Raw genomic sequence first — 17,250 nt, 5'->3', positions numbered from 1 at the left:
ACGGGCAGGAGCTCGTCTACGGTGTGCACCCGTCGGTCTTATTCCTCTACTTTGGTCTGCAGTAGGCTATCTTCTTCAGTTCATCTACATCGTCTCCAGGCGCTCCTTCTTCTCGATGGGCGTCTCTTCTCCTTCCCTTAGTTGAGCCATCTCTCCTCCTCCCTTCCCCCTCGATTAGATCGGCCTAGGGCTCGTCGGCATACCTCTGTCCCGAGAGGGTTTGACAGATGCAGTGCATGTGTTGCTGGATGTGTTGTGTGTGGCGTGCTCGGTAGATGCAGAGTAGAGCAGAGGCTTTCCCTCGTAGAGCAGTGGTAGCCGTAGTGGATCTCCCCCTCGCGTTGAAGCAGCAGCAGCAAGGCCCTGCTCCGGTGGTGTTCTCTGCCGCCGGCGTCTCTGTGTTCAGAGCAGAGCATCTGGTGCATGTGTAGGTTACCTGGTAGAGATCCCCTTCTCTGTCAAGATCCCGAAGCGTAGCGTAGTGGCCATAGCGTGTGTGTGTGTTGTTGGTGAGGTGGTGGGTTTGAGTCCTGCACGTGCCACCCCCTTTTTTGCTTATTATTCGGCACAGTAGCTGCAGTAGCGCATAGTGACTTACCTTGCAAGAGCCTCTCTGTTCTGTCGAACTAGTGGCAGTAGCAGAGTGGTAGGAGTTGCAGGTGATGTCCAGGGGGTCCTGGGTTCGATCCCAACCCCCTCCTTTTTATTTATTTTGCCCTCCTTTACTGTTTTGCTCTTGGTTGATTGTGTAGTTGATGTGTAGGTGTTAGATCACCTTGTGACATTATTTTTAGCTCTCAACAGTAGGTTGTAGCTATTATTTTGTTGCTAGCAGGTGGTGAATGCATGTGTAGGTTGTGTGGTGTATGTTTGTGTAAGTATCATGTGTGTGTGTGCACCTTGTGAGTGTATGGCTCCATGTGATGATGCATGTGGTGTGTGTGTGTGTGGAACATATGTGCATGATGAGAGTTGAGCTCATGCACTAATGGTGCAAGAGTGAGGTGCATGTGTGTGTGGGTTTTCCTCCCACATACCTTGTGATGATGCATGTGAGTGTGTGTGTGTGCTTATGTGTGTGTGTCTCACACATGCCATGGCATGATGTGCCATGATAAGCACATGTGTTGTATGTGTAGGGTAGAGAGGCATGATGTGTGTGTAGATAGTGGCGTGTTCTATTTAGCATGTGTAGGTGCTTTCTTGCTAGTGTTTGATGTGTGTGGTGTGTGGTGGTGTGCTAAGGCACAAGAGCATGAGGTCTACCCCTCATGTGCACCAATGTAGTGTTTATGGAGTGCAAGTGCTTGTGTAGGTGTTGTTCTAGTGAATAGCACATGTGAAGTTGCACTATTCACTATATGTGATTCCATGTAGATTTTCTTTTCTAGTTTGTGCCCAATTGTTCTATGCAAGTGCCCATGTTTTATATATGTTTTTGGGGTATAATCATCCCAGGAATCCATTGGTGAAGTCAGTTTTGCCTTTGGAACACTTTCTGGGAATGTCAATTACAGATTTGTTCTATGTTTAGAGCTTGGTTCCATGAGATGTGGTGAGCCCAAGAGGTTGATTCTTTGTTGTGGCAGTAGAGGGTGAACCCCTCTACCACATGTTGGTTTTGTATCATGCTTAGTAGTTCTTATGTGAAAGTGGTGATTAGTCAAAGTAGGCATGTGGCTGAAATTCCAGTTTAGTGAAAATCTGTGATTTTCACTAAGTTTGAGAATCTTCTTATATTTTCTTCTCCTGTTGATGTGCTTGTAGAGGTCCATATGTTGTGAATTAGCCTTTGCTATAAACTCGAAAGTTATAGCTTTTGTGCTTTTCTAGCTCTCTGTAAATTTTCATTCCATTTGGACCCATGTAGATATTGTTTTGGGTGCTGTCAAAATGCTTCAGAGCATAAACAACTAGTGAGAATCTGGAATTTTCACGAAGTCCCTGAAAACTGATATTTTTGGCCAAGTTAGCAGCTGTGTAACTTTCTATGTGAAACTTCTTTGCAATATATTTTTGCGTGTGCTTGTAGTAACTTGGATAGCTTCTGCCACATATCCTTTTTGACATGTTTGGGTGGCTGTAGGTGCTTTGCATGTAGCTCTCAAAAGGCTATGATGCTGTTTATGGCAGATTGTATAATTTTGATGTTTTGATCCTTGTGAGTGCATAGTTGATGGTGTGGTGAAATTATTTGCACCACCCCATCCATGTTGGTTTGTTTTATGTCTGGGAAACCTGGAAATACCAGAAGCATGCCATTGGTGTGTGTTGTGATGATTTTGATACATAGGACGTCATTTCTTGTTTCGTTGTTTCACGTTGATCCGTAGCTCCATTTGTAACGTTCTTTATATGGTTTTGCATCGTTTTCACGCGACGCATCTATTCATGTCATCCTCATGCATGTAAAGATAGCTTAGAGTGCAGTTATGCCCAGGAACTTGTATTTTCTTCTCATGCTTGTGCTAGTGAGTAGAATAGAGATGCATGTCCATTTTCATCTCATGCATCAGGTGCTTGTTGCATCTTGAGGTGCTGTTGTTCATTGCATGCTATTTTTATGTTGGGTAGCACCGGGATCGGAGAACGAGTACGTGGATCCGGGAGAGTACGTGCAGGACGAACAAGAGCAGTTCCAAGCTGAGGACATCACATGCAAGATGATATGACCTTGATTCCATCTCTAGACTTCTTATGCTAGATTACGTTTCTTCCGTCATATGCTCGCTGCCTACCACTGAAATAATTGCCTCCTGATATTTCCATGAAACCCAAACACTTATCCCTTCCTAGCAAATCTTGAATGGGGTAAGTAGGCTTGCTCAGCTACTAATGTTAGCGTTGCTAGTTGCAGGTGTTTTTGTCTCATGTGATAACATGAGCTTGATATCATTATGTTAAATCTGTTATTTAATTAATGCACCTATATACTTGGTAAATAACGGAAGGCCTAGCCTTTTGCCGGGTGTTTTGTTCTGTTATTGCTGCCATAGTTACCGGCTATCGGTGTTTGATTCCATAACTGATCGCTCCTAACACTTTCGGGGTTGTTATGGGGACCCCCTTGATAAATCGTGTAGTGTTAAGACTTGTCCCACAAGACCCAACATTGGTGTTAATTTGCTAATCACTTCATAATAATCTGCATAGGGAATAGCTACCCCGAGGAATTTAATCAACAACCCGGGCCAGTGCTCCTCGTGAGTGTTGGTCCAACCCAGAGCAACTTATTACGCTCCCTGGGGCAACTCGGTGTTTTGGCGTGGTAACCATCACTCATCCGTCGTGTCCTAAGACTGAGATACGCAGCTCTTATCGGGGTCGCCGACACGACGGGAGGTCCTGCTAGTCTTGTCTTACCTTAGCGATATATCTTGCGTATAGGAATCCCGACGAAGCTTTGGATCTTCCCAGAGTTGAGGTTTTCCTCTAAGGAATCCAACGAGATCACGAGATTCGTGATAGAGGATTACTTTGCGGCCCGTTTCCGTTTGTGATGGACTAGTTGGAGCACCCCTGCAGGGTTTAATCTTCGGAAAGCCGTGCCCGTGGTTATGTGGCAAACATGGATAATTTGTTAACATCCGGCACGAGGTCATAGATTGCTGAGTCCCCGTGGCTCACAGATTCCTTCACAACACCAACAGGTTCAGGTACCCCCGAGACAGGTGATCCCGACGGCACGCAGCTGGCATGGCAGTACGATGAGGAGAACGACCGCCTGTACGTGAACTATCCAGAAGACTGAGGCGTGGTCGTGATCGTGGGCAAGCATGCAGGGTAGCATAGTCATTTCTCATGTTTTGTAGTCCGTAGTGGAACTACCTTGTTTGGATGCGTGATGTAACTCTGATATATTTATGAGATGGCAGTTGAACCCCTTATTGTCATTCTACTATTTATGTATGTGCTATGTTACTGTCGTGGGTATAAGCCTGACAGTAGATGTGTAGGGTACGAATGAGATGGGCAGAGTCCTAGCTACGGAGAGGTTGTGTGAGTTCAGGCCCCTCTGCGGTGGAGGTAACAGCCCTACGTCTCAGTGCTCTCGGAGCTTGTTACCGAGTGTAATATGGAATACAGTGATTTGCTAACCCCTTGACCAGTGGGAGAGGGTGGCTTATATAGAGTGCGCTGCCCTCCACAACGGTTCTGACTCAGGGGTGGAGTAGTGGCGATTGAATGCATACGTTACAGGTAATGTATGCTCTAAATGCTAATAAACACACCCGGAAACGTACGACAGTTTCCCTCCAGAGAGGTTACGATGTACTGAGTGTATCCAGTCGGTTGGCCTGGTGCCCTCCGAATGCTAGTCTCCGACTGGATGATTCCGGGCCTGTTACCGACTGGATGGTGGGGACTCCTTAATTCAGTCGGGGTAGACTTAAGGTCCTGTCCTTTTTGTGGGTTAGTCCTTGGGTTGGACATCTAGGGCAGGCCGATGACCCTACCCTAGGACTATGACCCCATCATTAGTCCCCGAATGGATTGGGGTTGGAACGCTGAAGCAGTGCTTGAGGTTCAGATCCGACTGGACTAGGTTCGGCTTGGGCGTTGCTTGCCTCTATCCATTTTATCTCTCTTGCCCAGCGCTCCGAGTGGAGGTGCTTGCGAAACGGACTGTCGGTCACCGAGTGCTTCCGCGACATCTTTTGACGCGACCGGTCAACTGACAACGGCGGATTTTCCGGGATCTCAAATTTCGGGTTCCGCGCGCTCAGCGGGGACGACGTCAGCGCGCTCGAGTAGCGCCTGACTCCTCGATCCTCGCACCTTCAACTCCTCCACTGATATCGCCGCGGCCGGTCGGGCAGATAAGATTTCGGGCCCATTCGCTAGTGACCCAGTCGGCGCTCTATTTAACTCTGGGCGGCGAAACTCCTCGGTTACGCTCGCCGAATCTTTCGCTCCCGCCTGCTCCGTCTTCCACGCCACCCCCTGCGCACCTAAGCTCCTTCCTCCTCCTCCTCCTTGAGGACTCGCCGTCGCCTCCATGACCAAGGGTCAGACCAGCAAGATGGAGGCGAGGAAGAAGAAGAACAAGGCGGCGGCTGCTCAACGGTGGCAGCGGCCGCTGCCAGCGGGGTGGATCCAAGGAGATTTCCTCCCCTCCACGGTGACGGAGGGGGACCTGCTGGAGCTGGTGGAGCACGGCATGCTCGTGCATAAGTCCCGGAGGCTGCCGGCGGACGACGAGGTCGAGCCGGCGCCACGGGAGGGGGAGCGCGTCTTGCTCCTCAACCATGTTCACAGAGGTTTTTCTCTTCCCCCGCATCCCTTCTTCAAAGGCATCATGAATCACTTTGGTGCTCAACTCCATCACTTCCCCCCGAATGCCATCGCCCATCTTTCTGCCTTCATTGTTTTGTGCGAGTGCTTTATCGGTTGCCCTCCCCATTGGGGTTTATTCAAACACATCTTCTCCGCCCGCTCCCAAACCATAAAACGTCTTAGTCAGTCGGACGACAAGACGCATCTCCTCCAGCTCTGTGGGGGTTTAGGGTTCCAGAAGAAGAGTCGGAGCAGCTACCCTGCTCTCCAGTTGAGCGAGTCGGTTAGGAACTGGCAGTCGACGTGGTTCTACTGCCAGGACATAGCCTGTCCGAATGCGTCGACTGGGCTGCCTCCGTTTAGCCTAGACCGTCCCGCTCCACCCAAGCAACTCGCGCTCTCGAAGGCCGAGAAGAACGATATCCAGCCTTTGGTCAAGGCACTCGTGGATGTTGTCAGGAGGGGGGTCACCGGTATTGACCTGCTGGAAGTCTTCATCGGTCGGCGGATCCAGCCTCTGCAGGCCCGCGACCATGCTATGTGGCACTACACAGGGCCCGAGGATTCCACTCGGACCAACGTGGTGGGCATACTCGAGGAGAAGGTGACCTCATGGGTGCTCCAAATCACGGGTCCCTGTGAGAACCCCAAAGGAGCCCGCCGAGTGACGCCTTACAGCGCGAACAACCCTCCACCGAATCAGGTGAGTGGCATTAGCCGAGTGCATTGAACTGTCTTGATTCTAGTTGTTTATTTATATCCTCGTGTGATGCTTAACGTTTCCGACTGAACCTCATGCAGGAGTGGACCAACTGGTTCTCCCCCGTCTCGAATGGGAATTCGGAGGAGGAAGAGGAGGAAGGCAGCCAGGAGGGGAGCGTGGAGAGCGCCGAATACGTCTCCGACAGCGGGGAGTCAGAGGAGGAGGACAGCGAGGAAGAGGAAGAGGACGAAGAGCGCGACTCGCCACCTCCACGGCCAGAGCATCAGAGTAAGCGTCGACACGAGCCCGCCGTCCCTTCAGCTCCTCCTGCGTCGTCGAGCGCTCCGCCTGCTGCTCCGGTGGCCCTGAGTGCTCGAGGCACGAAAAGGTCCAGGGACGCAGCCGCTGAGCCCGCAGGCCAGTCTTCCAGGGCGCCCAAACCGAGTGGGCCCAAACCTCGAAAGGCTTTGCCACGCATGAGGGTTTCCATCCCCGTCACGTCCACGTAAGTGACTCTAACTTTCGGCTTTTTATGTTATCCGAGTGAACTCCTGCTTTACAAGTTGAATGGACTTCACTCGACAGGGTCGCCACTTCTGCAACCTCTCCGGCCCGCCCAGGGGATGACCCCATGGACACGGACAATGTCGTCTCGTCCCAGCCAGGTATGTTGTAGGAGAGTCGGGTGTTTTATTCCTGCAGACTGTGTCATTCTTTTCTTTTTCTGAGGCGCCATGTTATTTGGCTTGTCAGGGGCGATCTGCCTGGATGAGGGCGACCAGGGGAGAGCCGACCCCGCCGTGGAGCCTGTCCTGGAGTCTGTCCTTGAGGCCGCTCCTCCTGCCGCCACACCTGCTGCCGACGCTCCGCCGACCGAAGCGCCGCCACCGACTGACCCGGGGCTGGTGGGGGAGGAGCCGACTGGGGCGGACCTTGGGATGCCCCAAGAACCTTCGACGATTCCCGGTTCGTCGAATGCTGAATTCAGCATCCGGTGTCTTTCGGAGGAGCAGGTGGGAGCGGCCAAGGGGGCCATGGTCCAGGCGGAGCTGATGGCTGGAGAGGCCAAGAGGGCTTATGACTCCGTTGCGGCTTTGTACCAGCGGAGCTTGGAGCTGCGCGATGACATCCGAGTAAGTAGTCTAGTAAGTACTTACTTTTCTTCTGTAACCCACTTGGTGGTATTGATTTTTGCAATGGGTTCACTCCGAGTGAACCCAGTGGGTGTAGTCCCCGAGACTTCTGTCGAGTGCGTGCACCGACAGTTGTCTTTATACATTTTGTCGTTAAGTTGGTTGTGTCCGTAGACAGGATTTCCGAGTGCGAGTACTTATTGCAATCGGAACGCTCTTGCGGTAAGAGTCTCCGAGAGTAAGTTGCACGCAGGTCGAGTAGTATTGGCCTCGGAGGAGTAGTATTTCCGAGTGCACCTCAATAGGGCGGGCCTGTTTGAGGTGCATGCCAGTGGGGTCACTCTCAGTGAACCCACTGGGTGTAGTCCCCGAGATCGCTGTCGACTGCTTGCGTCGGCAGGGGTCTGAAGAACTTAGGCTGAGAATTGATAAACTTGCTGATTCTCCTTTGTTTCTTGGTGCAGAAAACTTGTGAAATGGGAATGGCTTATGAAGCCCTGAGAGCGGAGAGGAACTAGTATGCTGGTGAACTGGAAGCTGCAACACTCGCCATGGCCGGTTTGAAGGACGCTCTGGAAGTATGAGAGAAGTCCTTGGAGGAGGCTCTGGAGGCAAACAGGGTGTTGATGGCCGAGGTGGAGAGACTGAAGAAACAGAGGACTGAGCTGCACAATCAAATGGCTGTTCAGAACATACGATACATAGCTCAGGAAAAGTATGTCAACGACTGGGCTGTGCAGATGATGACTCGTCTGGCTGGTAAGTCGTATGTTCTCCCGAGTGTTTGTACCGTGTGTCGTGCACTCGGTTTTTATTGTCTGCTTGTCCGTTTGCTGCAGATTTTTGCGGCGACGCTGAAGCTGAAGCGGCGGCTGTGGAGCGGTCTATTAAGGAGAATGTTCCACTCAGCGAGGACGCCAACCGGGATCTGCTCCGAGCACATATCCGCGTAGGCAAAGTAGGTCCTTTCATCGGTCGACTGAGAGAAGTCATCGGCCGAATTAACAAGGAACTTTGGCCAGAAGACGAGTCGCGGCAGGGGATGGAGACCCTGACGGGGCGACTGGAGGAGGTTCCGAGTCGAGTGCAATCCTGGAAGAAATCGGCAGCGCGTTGCGGTGCTGATGTTGCGCTGTCCTTGGTCCGAGTCCATTGCAAGGAGGTGCGGGAAGATAAGCTGAAAGCATTGAAGGTCGCCAACACGAAGAAGCTTCGATTCGAAGACTTCATGGAGACGTTCCTTGAGACCGCTACCCGCATCGCTGATGGAATCGACTTGGACACTTTTGTGGAGCCCTCCAGTCCTGACGCCGGCCCAGCTGACGCTTGATCAAACTTTATCCTCGGTATGCCGAGTGTTTACCTGTAAGATACTCTGGCCACTTGTGTTGGCCGTCATACTTTTAAGTCGGTGCGGGTAAGCTTATTCCGCACCGAGTCAATTATTGTTTCTAGACTGTTGGAGTCGAAATGAAAACATTTAGTCTTTTGTTTGAATGCTGTTTCGAGCGCAATACTTAGTGCATACTCGGAGAAGATTAAGACTTAGGTGATTCTTGGTCACGTCTAAGTTCCCGAGTGCGACTTGCAGAGCACACTCGGAGGAAGTTATTACTTTGGTGATTCTGGATCACGTCTAAGTCCACGAGTGTGACGTGTAGTACACACTCGAAGGAGGTGGTTACTTAAGTGATTCTTGATCACGTCTAAGTCCCCGAGTGTGACGTATAGTGCACACTCGGAGGATGTTACTACTTAGGCGATTCAGGATCGCAGCTAAGTCCCCGAGTGTGACATATAGCTCACACTCGGAGGAAGTTATTACTTAGGTGATTCTTGATCACAGCTAAGTCCCCGAGTGTGACGTATAGTTCACACTCGGAGGAAGTTATTACTTAGGTGATTCTTGATCACAGCTAAGTCCCCGAGTGCGACGTATAGTGCACACTCGAAGGAGGTTAGTACTTAGGCGATTCAGGGTCGCGGCTAAGTCTCCGAGTGCGACGTATAGTGCACACTCGAAGGAGGTTAATACTTAGGCGATTCAGGATCACAGCTAAGTCCCCGAGTGCGACGTATAGTGCACACTCGAAGGAGGTTAATACTTAGGCGATTCAGGATCGCAGCTAAGTCCCCGAGTGCGACGTATAGTGTACATTCGAAGGAGGTTAATACTTAGGCGATTCAGGATCGCAGCTAAGTCCCCGAGTGCGACGTATAGTGCACACTTGAAGGAAGTTACTACTTAGGCGATTCAGGGTCGCGGCTAAGTCTCCGAGTGTAACGTATAGTGTACACTCGAAGGAGGTTAATACTTAGGCGATTCAGGATCGCAGCTAAGTCCCCGAGTGTGACGTATAGTGCACACTCGGAGGAGGTTAATACTTAGGCGATTCAGGATCGCAGCTAAGTCCCCGAGTGTGACGTATAGTGCACACTCGAAGGAGGTTAATACTTAGGCGATTCAGGATCACAGCTAAGTCCCCGAGTGTGACGTATAGTGCACACTCGAAGGAGATTAATACTTAGGCGATTCAGGATCGCAGCTAAGTCCCCGAGTGTGACGTATAGTGCACACTCGAAGGAGATTAATACTTAGGCGATTCAGGATCGCATCTAAGTCCCCGAGTGTGACGTATAGTGCACACTCGGAGGAGGTTAGTACTTAGGCGGTTCAGGATCGCAGCTAAGTCCCCGAGTGTGACGTATAGTGCACACTCGAAGGAGGTTAATACTTAGGCGATTCAGGATCGCAGCTAAGTCCCCGAGTGTGACGTATAGTGCACACTCGGAGGAGGTTAGTACTTAGGTGATTCGTGATCACAGCTAAGTTTTTTTTTGATGACCGGAGTCTGCGACTGTGGGAGAACTCTGAATCTGCACAAAATTGAATCTGCTGAATATATTATATCTTCAAAACTTGTTCATTACACTGCTTCAGTCGACGATCACGTATAAAAATGCTTGAGGAGATCTCCGTTCCACGCGCGCGGCTCGTCTGTCTCCCTCTGAATGTTGTGGAGTCTGTATGCTCCGTTGTTCAGCACCTTGGAAATGATGAAAGGCCCTTCCCAGGCCGGAGCCAACTTGTGTGGTCTTTGCTGATCCACTCGGAGCACCAAATCTCCAGCTTGGAATGTGCGAATCCTTATGTGACGCGCGTGAAAGCGTCGCAGATCTTGCTGGTAAATTGCTGAGCGAGTAAGTGCCATCTCGCGCTCCTCCTCTAGAAGATCGACTCCATCTTGCCTTGCTTGTTCTGCTTCGGCTTCGGAGAAGAGTTCGACTCGTGGGACATTGTGAAGCAGGTCACTCGGAAGGACCGCTTCTACTCCATAAATGAGGAAGAACGGTGATCGTCCTATTGATCTGTTCGGAGTGGTGCGGAGGCCCCAAAGCACTGAAGGTAACTCGGTGACCCATGCACCAGCAGCATGTCCTACCTCTTGCAAGAGTCGGGGCTTCAAACCTTGAAGGATAAGTCCATTCGCGCGCTCATCTTGTCTGTTGGATTGCGGATGTGCCACGGAAGCAAAATCCACTCGGATACCTTGACTCGCATAGAAGCCTTTGAATCTGTCCGAGTCGAAATTTGTCCCATTGTCTGTAATTATGCTGTGAGGCATCCCGAATCTGGAAATGATGTCCCCGACAAACTTGACAACTGTTGAGGCATCGAGTTTCTTGATAGGCTTGGCTTCTATCCATTTTGTAAACTTGTCGACTGCCACCAACAGATGTGTGTAGCCTCCTTGACCTGTCTTGAATGGTCCGACTGTGTCTAAACCCCAAACTGCAAATGGCCACACAAGTGGGATTGTCTTTAACGCAGATGTTGGCTTGTGGGACTTGTTGGAGTAGAACTGACAGCCTTCACGTCGGTCGACCATATCTTTAGCCATCTCGTTGGCCTGCAGCCAAAGAAAACCGTCTCTGAATGCCTTGGCGACGATCGCTCTTGAAGAAGCGTGATGACCGCAGGTTCCCGAGTGAATATCTTCTAAGATCAACTGCCCTTCCTCAGGGGAAATGCAGCGTTGAAGAACGCCCAAAACACTCTCCTTGTATAATTGACCGTCAATGACAGTGAATGCCTTCGACCTCCGAACTATTTGCCTGGCTTGGACTTCATCTTCTGGAAGTTCATGCCTTAGGATATATGCGATGATCGGCACAGTCCAATCGGGAGTGACAACCAGAATCTCCGTGACCAAATCAACCACAGCAGGTACATCGACTTCAGTCGGATCTGTTGCGCTCTTAGGCTGTATCGGTTCTTCTGTGAAGGGATCTTCTTTGACTGAGGGAAGATGAAGGTGCTCGAGGCAGACATCACTCGGGACTGGTCTCCAAGTGGATCCGAGTTTCGCCAACTCATCAGCCGGTTGGTTCTTCAGCCTTGGAACATGATGGAGCTCTAGACCTTCAAACTTCTTCTCCAGCTTCCTCACTGCATTGCAGTACACTGTCATGGTGGGGTTTCTTACGTCCCACTCTTTCATCACTTGGTTGACCACCAAATCCGAATCGCCGTAGACCATCAGGCGACGGACGCCGAGTGAGATGGCCATGCGCAATCCGTAAAGGAGAGCTTCATACTCTGCCTCATTGTTGGAGGAATCAAAGTGTATCTGGAGAACGTACTTGAGCTTGTTGCCTTTGGGTGATATGATCACAACACCAGCGCCGGATCCATTCAACATCTTAGACCCATCGAAGAACATTGTCCAATGAGCCGAGTAGATATGAGTCGGTTGCTGTTGTTCTACCCATTCTGCTATAAAGTCAGCCAGGGCTTGAGACTTAATAGCTTTCTTGGCCTCGAACTTGATATCACAGTACATCATCTCCATTGCCCACTTCGCCACTCGGCCTGACGCGTCTCGGTTGTGGAGAATTTCCGACAACGGAGCATCAGAAACGACAGACACCGAGTGGTCTTGGAAATAATGGGCCACCTTCTTCGCAGTCATGTAGATCCCATAGATAAGTTTCTGATAATGGAGATACCTCTGCTTGGAAGGGGTCAGGACTTCGGAGACGTAGTACACTGGCCGCTGAACTTTGTATGCTTTGCCTTCTTCTTCTCGCTCGACTGTAAGAACAGTACTGACGACTTGATTTGTAGCCGCGATATATAGAAGAAGGGGCTCTTTACTGAGCGGAGCAGTAAGAACCGGCTGGGTGGAAAGTAGGACTTTGAGGTCGTCGAATGCGACTTGTGCTTCGTCTGTCCACTCGAAGGTATCCGACTTCTTCATGAGTCGGTACAGAGGAAGTGCTTTTTCGCCGAGTCGACTGATGAACCTGCTCAAAGCCGCTAGGCAACCTGTGAGCCGTTGAACATCGTGTATTCTGACCGGCCTCTCCATTCGAACGATATACCCGATCTTTTCGGGGTTAACGTCGATCCCTCATTCGGAAACGAAGAAACCGAGTAACTTTCCGCTGGGAACACCGAATGAACACTTGGCTGGGTTGAGCTTGATATCGTACCTACGAAGGTTGGCAAATGTTTCTGCCAAGTCAGTCAGCAGGTCGGAACCTTTGTGTGACTTGACTACGATATCATCCATGTATGCCTCCACATTGCGACCAATCTGGTCGAGGAGACATTTTTGGATCATGCGCATAAAGGTGTCTCCTGCATTCTTCAGACCAAAAGGCATAGTGATGTAGCAGAAGCACCCAAACGGGGTGATGAAGGCTGTTTTTAACTCGTCGGGACCATACAGACGGATCTGATGATAGCCCGAATAGGCATCAAGAAATGACAACCGCTCGCACCCCGCGGTCGAATCGACAATTTGATCTATGCGGGGGAGCGGAAAATGGTCTTTCGGGCAGACCTTATTGAGGTGCTTGAAGTCAATGCACATTCGGAGTGACTTGTCCTTCTTGGGCACCATGACGACATTTGCGAGCCACTCGGAGTGGTGAACCTCGCGAATGAAGTTGGCAGCCAGTAGCTTGGCCACCTCCTCTCCGATTGCCTTCCTCTTGTGCGCGACGGACCGGCGCAGGCGCTCTCGACAGGCCGAGCGGTGGGATCCACATGCAGTCGGTGCTCAGCCAACTCCCTGGGTACACCCGGCATGTCAGATGGTTTCCATGCGAAGATGTCCCAGTTCTCAGGGAGGAATTGGGTGAGCTCGGCTTCCTATTTAGGATCGAGGGTGGTGGAGATGTTCGTCGGGGCGGCTGAGTCGTCCGTCGGGTGGATGCTGACCTTCTTCGTCTCGCCTGCCGACTGAAACGTGGATTCAGAGGCTGGTTTCTTTGAGCGCATCAGGTCGGCAGGGTCGACTGTCTTCTTGTACTCGTCGAGCTCGAGTACCGCCATCTGCTGGTCAGCGATTCTTGATCCTTCCTGCAGACACTCCTCGGCACGCTGACAGTTGCCTGTGATGGTGATAACGCCTTTTGGGCCGGGCATCTTCAGCTTCAAGTACACATAGCATGGACGTGCCATGAAACTCACGTATGCCGGGCGGCCCAAAATTGCGCGTTAAGCGCTCTGGAAGTCTACCACCTCAAACGTGAGCTTCTCCTTGCGAAAGTTCTTGTCAGAGCCGAAGATGACTTCCAATGCGATCTGGCCGAGTGACTTGGCCTTCCGTCCAGGGACGACTCCGTGGAACTGCATGTTGCTCTCGCTGAGTCGGGACATCGGAATGCCCATTCCCTTGAGAGTGTCAGCGTACATGATGTTCAGTCCGCTACCGCCGTCCATGAGGACTTTGCGCAGTCGGACTCCTTCCACCACCGGGTCGACGACCAGAGCCTGTCTTCCTGGGGTGGGGACATGCGTTGGATGATCCGACTGATCAAAGGTGATCGCAGTCTGAGACCATTTAAGAAACTTGGGAGCAGTCGGAACGGCCATGTTGACCTCTCTGTTCACCAACTTCAGTCGACTCTTGCTTTCGACGTCAGCAAAAATCATGAGGGTTGCATGGACTTGGGGGAACGGATCCTCCTTGTCCTCCTCATCCTGTTCGGGATTCTTCTCACTCGGTTGCCCTTCGCTGAACCCCTGGATCAGGAGACGACACTGCCGAGTGGTGTGCTTCGCGTATATGGGGTTGCCCTCTTCGTCCATCTTCGTGTGAATTGGGCAAGGCTGGTCCAGGATGGGATTGTTAAACGACTTCTTCTTGGGGGTAAACTGCGCTTTCCCTTTGCCTTTGAACTTGGCGCTGGTCACAGCTGCAGCTTCTGCCTGCGGTGTGGGCGGAACCTTTTGTTTCTGCTTCCGAGTGTTACCTCCGTCGGCATCGCCGACTGTCTTGTGTTTGCCGCTCCGGATGCGGTCCTCTTCTTCGCCGTTTGCATAGCGAGCTGCTATCTCCATCATCTTGCTCATGGAGATGTCGCCCGTTCGGCCGAACTTCAAGTACAGCTCTCTATACCGTACGCCTGCCTTGAATGCGCAGACCGCTTGATGCTCGGTGACGTTCTCCACCGTGTGGTAGAGAGTTGTCCATCGCTGGATGAAGTCGCGCAAGGGCTCATTCGGCTTTTGGACACAGTGCTGAAGCTCCACGAGGCCTGCAGGGCGTTTGCACGTCCCTTCGAAGGTTTTGATGAACACTCGGGCCAGATCTGCCCAACTGTAAATGCTTGAGGGGGCCAACTGGTTCAGCCAAGCTCGAGCCGAGCCGTCGAGCATCAGAGGGAGGTGCTTCATAGCGACATGGTCGTCTCCTCCTCCGATCTGGACTGCCACTCGGTAGTCGTCTAGCCATGTTTCGGGCTTGGACTCCCCTGTAAATTTACCGATTCTCGCTGCCAATCGGAAGTTGGGCGGGATGTCAGCCGAGCGGATGGCTCGACTAAAACACTCGGGGCCGGACACGATGGTCCTGCTTCCACTCGGACGATCCATATCGCGACCATCGCGGTGGGCTCGACCCCTGTCGACTCTTCGCTGGGCGATTCGCCCCCTCGCGTCGGGTCTTGGGTCATAAGTGTCGTCGACTGAACGCCGATCATCATGATGTCGGGACCCATAGGGTCCACCCCGCGGAGGGGTGCGTGAGCGGCGGCCATGCTGATGAGAACCAGGGCTGTGAACCGATCGATGCGTGTTTGCATGGACGGAACTATCGTGGATCCGATTGTGTGACTGGGAGACTGCCGAATTCTGCTGCTGCGCCGTGCACAACAGAGCTCGGATTTGCTCGATTCCCCTTCCTGCCTCTGAATCAGTCGACTGGAGGGAATCGGCAATCTGGGCAGCCGCGGCCAAGTTGAGGAGAGGTGTGCGGAACAATTCCACGTTGCTCCGCCGAGTGTGCCGACTGGCAGAACGACGAGGCGGACGGCGTGCACCGGATGCTTCGCCGATTTCGCCTCGGTCGGCTTGACGGGGATCTTCGTGGGAGTTGGCCATGTGTACTTCTGCTGCAGGCCCTCGACCCGCGTACTCGGAAGGGAGCTCAATCGGAACCGAGCCCGAGCACTGGGAACGCGGGGCAACCACAACAGACTCCAGAACTGCCACTTGAGAGGACGCGATCTGACGCGCTTGGGCATGTTGCACCCAACGTTGGAGACGTGGACTGCGAGACCGCTTGTTGCGGTGCACGACGGAGGTGCACGTCGATAATGGAGTCGATTGTTGGAGAAGGAGAACGCCGCGAGCGCCAGCACGGAAGTGCGTGGCCCCGCGATGGGGAAGCATCTCAACGTCGAGAGGCGCCTCCCGAAGCCACGCCGAGTCGTTGGTGGTGAAGGAGAGAACGCCGAAGAGGATCTCGCGACCCATGCTTGAATCTCCACCAGATGACATGACGAAAGTAAGTAGTCGCAAGCTCGCCGGAAGTCGCTTAGATGCCTGCCCCACGGTGGGCGCCAACTGTCGTGGGTATAAGCCTAACAGTAGATGTGTAGGGTATGAATGAGATGGGCAGAGTCCTAGCTACGGCGAGGTTGTGTGAGTTCAGGCCCCTCTGCGGTGGAGGTAACAGCCCTACGTCTCAGTGCTCTCGGAGCTTGTTACCGAGTGTAATATGGAATACAGTGATTTGCTAACCCCTTGACCAGTGGGAGAGGCAGCTTATATAGAGTGCGCTGCCCTCCACAACGGTTCTGACTCAGGGGTGGAGTAGTGGCGATTGAATGCATACGTTACAGGTAATGTATGCTCTAAATGCTAATAAACGCACCCGGAAACGTACGGCAGTTTCCCTCCAGAGAGGTTACGATGTACCGAGTGTATCCAGTCGGTTGGCCTGGTGCCCTCCGAATGCTAGTCTCCGACTGGATGATTCCGGGCCTGTTACCGACTGGATGGTGGGGACTCCTTAATTCAGTCGGGGTAGACTTAAGGTCTTGTCCTTTGTGTGGGGTAGTCCTTGGGTAGGTCATCTAAGGCAGGCCGATGACCCTACCCTAGGACTATGACCCCATCAGTTACCGTGCTTGCAAACGCTTAGATGCGCTTCTTTCCAATTCGGGGCCTCGTTCCCTAAGTCGTAAAGGACCGCATCTTAGTCGTTACAAGTTGGTAATCAGAGCCTTACGACCATAGGAGCCTTTGTGTGATCGTACTTGGCCGAGTCGAGTCTAGTAAAATGTTTTGAGTGTTAGTTATATCGAAGAGTAGGATTCTTTTTTCTCCTCTTCCATGCTCTGGTGAGGTTCCCGACTTAGGAAATCTTAATTCTACTCCTCTTCTCGCTCAAAAATTTTTTTAGGATCATGCGGGTATTTGTGAAATCTATATGATTTCGATGTGACGGAGTTCTGTCCTGGTGCCTCCTGTCTGCCTTGATTTCTTCCGGGGAGTTGAGATCGAGGGGATTCTTGTGCACATCGCCATCATTCAGATTTCTGAGTATCTAAGAACGAAGGATGTTCGTAATTGCTTCAATACTAGTAATGGCGAGATAACCCCGATGTCCCCAGTACTGGTGCAGATTGTTCGGGAGTACTGCGATACTTTGTATCATTGTGATCACGAGGGTCTGTTGTAGATGAAGGTCCGAGATTCTGGTTGTGTGTTGACGGATGTGATACAGGTGACGGGTTAGTATAGGAGTTGTGTGAATATTACTCCTTGTATCCGTGTAACAGATTGCATGACCAGATATTTCGGGAATTCATAGGTCGGATATCAAGTAGTAACTTATA

The sequence above is a fragment of the Hordeum vulgare genome, chromosome 7H, assembly GCF_904849725.1.
Source record: "Hordeum vulgare subsp. vulgare chromosome 7H, MorexV3_pseudomolecules_assembly, whole genome shotgun sequence".
Lineage (NCBI taxonomy): Eukaryota > Viridiplantae > Streptophyta > Magnoliopsida > Poales > Poaceae > Hordeum > Hordeum vulgare.
The sequence above is the reverse complement of the archived record's forward strand: the minus strand, read 5'-3'. Positions refer to the sequence as shown.